At 41.7% G+C, this 7,517-nt stretch overlaps 1 pseudogene; it reads right to left on the bottom strand.

Annotated features, from left to right (window-relative positions):
- Positions 1 to 673: 673 nt before the first annotated feature.
- LOC135532247 (transmembrane 9 superfamily member 4-like) lies at positions 674 to 7,061 on the bottom strand (annotated as a pseudogene).
- Between the last annotated feature and the right edge of the window lie 456 nt (positions 7,062 to 7,517).

Here is a 7,517-nt window from a genome sequence, read left to right as displayed (position 1 = left end):
CTGATCCCTACAAGACATACAGAAGAGGACAATGTGTAATCTGATCTCTACCCCTCAAGACCCACAACATACAGAAGAGGACCATGTGTAATCTGATCCCTACCCCTCAAGACCCACAACATACAGAAGAGGACCATGTGTAATCTGATCCATACCCCTCAGGTTTAATTAGTCGTTTGGGATACACCGTCTAATAAAATGCTCCCTTGCAACAACAATAATAATAAATAATGAAAGATAAGAATATGAACATAAAGTAAATGTTTCAGTAGAATAGAATAAACGTTTTTAGCTTAATTATAATACAGGTATGTACAATTTATAGTCTAATATTTACACATGTTTTGGGTATGGAGGGAAAATGTTTAAATGTTGCAGTATTTAGCAATCATAATAAAGAGTCTGGTAGCAGAGTGTGTGTGTGTATGTGTGAGAGAGAGTGAGTCAGTGCAGGTGGTCAGTTCAATTGTTCCAGCAGTCTGATGGCTTGTAGACAGAAACTGTCTCTGAGCCCGTTGGTATCAGACCTCATGCTCCGATAGCATCTACCCGACGATAAGACGAACAGCTCGTGGCTGAGGTTTGTGTAAAGGCCTTGATGATGCTGCGTGCCTTCTTCAGGCACCGTTTCCAGTAGATGTCTTGGGTGGGTTGGAGCACGGTCCCAGTGATGCTACTGGGTCATCTTCACCACCTGCTGGAGGGCCTTGCTGTCGTGGATGTAGCCATTTCCGTAGCCAGCCGTGATGCAACTGGTCAGGACACTGGAGATGGGGCAGTGGTAGTATTTGAGGACTGAATTTCTTCAGTCGCCTTTAGGAAGTAGAAACGCTGTTGCGCCCTCTTGACAAGAGTGGTGGTGTTATAAGTCCATGTTATAAGTCCTTTGTGAATTGGACGCAAAGGAACTTAAAAACGGCTGACTCTCTCTACTGCCGTCCCGTGGATCAGGGCATGTTCCCTCCTCTACTTCCTGAAGTCAACAATCAACTCCTTTGTATAGCTGAGGTTGTTCCAGTTCCAGCCAACATCCAGCAACTTTCCCAGCCATTGGAAGAGGAGTGGGGCAACATTCCACAGGTCACAATTAACAGCCTGATCAACTCTATGCGAGGGACATGTCACTCGCGCTGCATGAGGCAAATGGTGGTCACACCAGATACCGACTGGTTTTCTGATCCACGCCCCCTACCTTTTTGTTTTACGTATCTGCCACCAACAGAAGCATATCTATATTCCCATTCATGTGAAGTCAATAGATTAGTGCCTAGTGAATGTAATTAAAACGACTGATTTCCTTATATGAACTGTAAATCAGTCAAAATTGTTGCGTTTTATTAATTATTATATATATAAATATAAATTGACAGAGCGAACAGGACGACGGAACTTCAGAAAGCATTACTTTGGCTTTTCTATATGAAAATTACACACAATCCCTGCCGATCAAACATTTTTGTCATAAATTAATAGCCTAGTTTAAAGAGACGCATTCAAATTCCAACGTCGCATCAGTACTTTATTAGTTTCATAAATTATATCACTGGGCATTCTGTAAAGAAAAGGGGACACGAAACAGGTTCTTAAAAATCATGCTTTTGGCTAAAACAATGACATGATATTTATATAGTCAAGAGTCCCCACTACAGCAAACCTCAGCAATACAACGTGTTGTATTTACACAGTCAACACTCATTCACACGCATACATACAACGGCTCCGGTCAGTCAAATGTACATCTGCAGGAAATCTCTCCAGAAATCTGTTTGTTGGGCCCAGGGGAGGAAGTCTGTCCGTCTCTGAATCAGAGAGCAGTGAGAGCTGGCAGCTCAGGAACACTTCGACACTAAAGCCCGGTTCACACTGGCTGTTTGAAGTGACTCAAATACAATTGATTTGCATATCCAATTCAAATCTGTTTTTTTTTCCCTGCAGTCTAAAACAGCCAAAAAGTACATGGAATCTGATATTTCAAGCCATCTTCCCAGCCATGGCTTTTTCATGTGCCCTCAATTTTTAAGACTGTTATTTGTCATATCTTGTTGCTTGCTAGCTACTCTTGTTGACAGTTTGACAAGAACATGTGGTAACTAACTAGGTTGTTTACAAAACAAATTAGTGAATGTTCTAAAAAGCTAAACAGCTACCTAGCTAGCTCGTTGACTGCCTTGGTTAACCAAAAAGGATTTGTTTTGAAAGTTGGACCATCTTGTCCTTTGAGGCTTTAAAAGTGTTTTTACACTATGATTTAACATTCTAAGCAACTGTGAAACTTCCATGAGACACATTGTTTATCATCACCTTAGGTTGTTGGCCATAACTTCCAAGTGATGGGAAGCACCACCACCAATCAGACGACACCAAAGACCCGTCGTTACTATGACAACTAGCGTAGCCGTGTCAGCAATGACTGCTGTCTGAACACACACACCTAATTTGGTCATTTGTAACTTGCTGTTTTGTTGTCCGAACAGCAAGTTGTTGTTGAAAAAACTGATTTTTGAGAATTAAGGCCTACAGTGTGAACAAGGCTTTACAGAGGGAAGAAAAAGACCGATGCAATACTGACTGTGGAGGTGAATGTGAGAGACTGAGTGGAGAAGTATGATTCATTCAGTGAAACACTACATGGTGAATGGAGTAATCCCCTCTCTTCCAGTGCAGCTCTATCCCACCACCACCTGCTGGGCAAGACCACCACCGGACTGTCCTCTGCTTGGTTGCTATGCTCTTCGTCAAGGGAAACTGTCGGGTAATAACATTGACCTAAAAGGCTGCATTCCTGAAAGCTCAGCTCTCAAACATACAAGACCCAGTTTCCTGGACCTAAATTAAACCTATTCCTGGACTCAAAATGACCTTTAAATGGTAATTCTCCATAGAGAATTATGTTTAATCCAGGACCGGGCTTAATCTGGGTTTGAGGAACTGGCCCATAGAATAAAGTAAATGGTAAAAATATGCCCATGATAGAAAAGGTCTGGAATATTCTGAATCTCATTCACCCCACTTTCATTCAGTTGTGTAGGTCCCATGTTATAGTTTACAGGATCTTCTGCATTTCAGACTCCACAATCAAGAGGAACTCCATCTACAAGACGAGAACCACTGGTGAGGAATTCTAGCTGGGTAACAGAGAGTAAACCCAGTGAAGGATCTGCCCATGAATACAACAGGTTGACATGTAGTACCTTCTTGAACCTATCGACAATCTAAACCACATTGTCGATCTTACACAGCACCGACTTGGCTCGTGGTTGATGGGGAATAACTGTACTCCACTTAGATGCTCAATGACAGAATCATGTTTAAGGTATTCCTAGAAGACATTGATGCTCAGGGACAACCGACAACGATAGTTAGTGAGACACTGCTATTCTGACACTAAACTCAAAACATTTAACATGACCTTTATGAAACCAAACAGTCATACTTAAAAAAACAAAAAACAAAAAAAAAACAGTTCAGTGGGACCCTGGAGCTGATGACATCACCTAGTACTGCAATGTGTACAACCATTTTAAACAGTTTCTCCGAGGTTAAAGCCCAGAAATTATATAGGTGATTTGAAGGAATACTACTTTTCATCAAAATTTACTTTCGTTCCATAACAGTTCATATTTCAACAGTCTTAAGCCAAAGTGGCTTCCCTGCAAGTAATATTTAAAGAGAAAATTAAATTTATGCTTCTCCCACATTGAAATCCGGTCGCTTTAAAAAAGATACATTTTAGACAATATGTTACCTTAAATGTGAGAGACAATTGTTTTTCAGAGTCAAATTTAGAATGATTTTAGTTGTGGCTGAAATGGTCCAAAAAAATCTGAAAATTTCAATATCCATGCCTGTTCCAATGTTAGACTTCCATTTCCCCAGCATATTTTCAGACAAAAAAATAATAATACTTACGACGTTACAACTGTGACCTCTGATCATAAACGTATCTGGCATAAAGATAAATAAACTAACTTTACAGAGAGAGTGTGTGTGAAAGAAGTTACGACTAAAATAGCTTACTGATTTTAAAACAATAAAGTTCAATTCTGAACCAATGCACTTGAGTCGTCCTGTGGAACCCAGGCTTGCTCAAAAGCAGACAGTAAAACGTACAGAGACTGTTTCATTTGACATGCTTTGGCCCATGTTGTGTACAAGGTGAAACACTGTAGAAAACATTGACTGTCAATAGGAAATCTCTGTGTCTCTGGACATCCAATCACAGGGAGGAAAGATCGTTGAGTTTGCAGGCTGCGCGCCATCTTACTGTCATCTCTCCATGCCTATTGGGTGGCAGGGAGGGGCCCTGTTCCACAAACACCACCTCACGTCCATGTGTCCACACACACGCAAGCCAGTGATTGCTGGACATAAAGAAAAAAGTAGAAAAAATGAAAAATAATGTGACAAAAAAACAAAAAAACAGCAGAAACCAACAAAGTCGATTTTTTGACGGCAGCATAGATCTTCCGTATGAACGTGTACGCTGCGTAAAAGCCGATTGTCCCTGTAAGGAGCCAGAAGGACAGGACCATGAGAGCCGTGTAGCCAAAGTACAACAGGGAAGGAATAAACTCCACGATGTCCAGCTGGAAGAGAGAAACACAACGTCAACTTTGTTAGTTAGAGCTACCAGCCAATAAGCCAGCCAATCTAAGCAGCTACCAGCCAATCTAACTTACTTCTACCAGCCAATCTAAGCAGCTACCAGCCAATCTAAGCAGCTACCAGCCAATCTAAGCAGCTAAAACAAACTCATTCAGAAGTTGATCTCAAAACGCTTCGATGGTTACCTTGTTGACAAAGTAGAAGACAGCGTAAACAAGGGCGTAGAAGGCCGAGCCCCCTGATACCAGGAAGGTCCTCCACCACCAGCGGTAGTCCTGCAGGAGACAGACCACACAGTTGGGCATGTATGTGACGTCACAACTCAATCATACCTCCCCGTCTCTATCAAGTTCTACTGAACTACTGTGGTTAAGAACTGAATATCTCAGAACTTCAGTTCCACACTCAATGCTTTCACTATGCAACGCCCCATATACACACACACAGCAGCCAAACAGCAGGGCACCGTCTCACCTCTGCGCAGAGCTGGAAGTAGACCATGACGATACTAATCTGGGAGCAGGACACCACCAGGATGATGAACACCAGGGAAGAGGAAACCAAACAGGTAGTAGAACTGGTTCTCCCAGATGGCCTGCAGATGGAGGATTCACAGTCAGACAACACCTATTAGACTGGTGCAGCATGCAGCAGAGACATGGGCCAGACTCCGGCCGGGCGGCAGGAACATAGGCTAAGACTCTGTGCCGGAGCGCGCGAAGCAAGACATGGGCCAGACTCCGGCCGGGCGCGCGGCAGAGACATGGGCCAGACCAATACTGGGCTGTTTTAGACATTCAGAAGGGTGAAGAATAAAAATCCCTACTGAGGACAAATAGAGACAACTGTACAAATGATCACTAACCCAAAACAGGTCTAAAATAGACCAATTAGAATAATGTTGTTCCAACTTCCCTGGTATCCTTACTAATAGTGAGCTCACAACTTCTTCCCTACCGGCGAATTAAGGAAGTTCTGACGAGTGCGACAAAGTTGAGGATATTTTTCAAGGAAAGTAGGAAGCCCAGGTTTCGATTAAGCAATAAGGCATGAGGAGGTGTGGTATATGGCCAATATACCACGGCTAAGGGCTATTCTTAGCCACAACGCAAAGCATCCGACACAGAGAAAAGACGAGACAATGTGGTCTCAAAACAGAGACCAGTAATATAACAGAATCTGTAGCAGCTGGCTGTCACTTCTTTTTTGGTTTGGTGTTTACAGAACAGTTGTGGCTTTTCAAATAATATCAGCTAGTCGAAATGCCTCAAGAAGTTTAAAATAATGTATTTTTTTTGCTCTACTCTCTTGACCAATCAGAGTGAAGCAAAATGCCACCACCGCAGATAGTGGGTAATGTGTCAAGGCCATGTGACATCTGAAGTAGCTCAATTTGCCGTACATAAAAACTACATTCTAAAGTTGGTTGTTTTATTAAATTATTTAGAATGGCATGGTATATCCTCACGTGTAACAATGTAACATGTACAATTCAAAATTTATACAAAAGCTTTATCCATTGTTAAAATAAGCCTCATTTTTTTTTACAAAATTAAAAAAAACAATAAAACAATCGGAACAAAATGAATACTCACAGGTGTTAATACTAAAGTCCGTTGGGACCCCTAGTGGTGTCTGTTGTAACTTGTAATAAACAAGATCCATTTTTGATGGACTTCACCTACGACAGTTCCCCTCTACACTCCTATTTCAACAGGCTAGAATAGAACAGGCTAGAATAGAACAGGCTAGAATAGAACAGGCTAGAATAGAACAGGCTAGAATAGAACAGGCTAGAATAGAACAAGCTTCTACTCACACTGAAGATGAAGAAGAGCTCAATGAACATAGCACCAAACGGTAGAATCCCAGCCATTAGGATGCTTTAAAAAAAAAGAGAAAATGTTATGACACTGCATTAGGATTAACAGTGATTTAATGACAAGTTGTGTGACTGGATATGAGGAAAGGTTTTGCTCCCCAGCAGGTATTCCCAAACTGGGGTACCCCAAATAGAAATGTGATTCACATTAAAAATACAAATATTTTTCTTCACATTTTCAAACAGTCCATTTATATTTTCCAACGGGGCTGTCCATTTGGGTGAGGTTTTTTCACCCTCGCCTGAGTAGCCTCCTTTCACTGCCAAAAATCAAATGAAACCATCTAGTGTTCAGCGAAATAACAATAATGTTAAATACAGGTAGCCTAATCAAATAATTAACATCCAATCACATTAGCCTTCTCTCTGACAGGAAACCTTCACTCTTTCAGACATTTAGAAACAAAAGATCACAATTTGAAAAATAAGCCAGAGTTTGAGAGAATAAAGAGGACTTTTGAGTAGTAAGACGTGTATAATAGCAACAGATACCGTTAATAAGAAGGGGATAGAAGCGTCGTATATGGTGAGCTACCGAGTGACTAGAACAGGCAAGCACCATACTGTTGAGGACTTAATTCTTCCTACTGCCGCAATTATGGCGGGGACAACGCTGGGGGAAAAGGCAAAAAAAAAAAAAAAAAAACTGTACAGACAAATGACTTCATCAAACAGCACTGTTTCACAACGCATCAGTGACATGGCAGGACATGTTTTGAAACAATCACTGCTTCGCATACAAGCTAGTGAATTATATGCGTTGCAGCTGGATGAGTCAGCCTTTGCGGGCCGGGCACAGCTCCTGCGATATGTCCGTTACATTTATGGGTGGGGTGTGTGTGTCAATTAAGGAAGACATCCTCTTCTGCAAACCAGGACAACATGGTTATTTTTAAAGTACTGGACAGCTTTGTGATAAATGGACTTTGGTGGTCAAGATGTGTTGGTATCTGTACTGATGGCGCAAAAGCAATGACAGGGAGACAGTGGAGTGGTAACACGCGTGCAAGCAGTTGCTCCCGACGACACT

The sequence above is a fragment of the Oncorhynchus masou genome, unplaced genomic scaffold (genome assembly GCF_036934945.1).
Source record: "Oncorhynchus masou masou isolate Uvic2021 unplaced genomic scaffold, UVic_Omas_1.1 unplaced_scaffold_1787, whole genome shotgun sequence".
Classification (NCBI taxonomy): domain Eukaryota; kingdom Metazoa; phylum Chordata; class Actinopteri; order Salmoniformes; family Salmonidae; genus Oncorhynchus; species Oncorhynchus masou.
The sequence above is the reverse complement of the archived record's forward strand: the minus strand, read 5'-3'. Positions and strand labels throughout refer to the sequence as shown.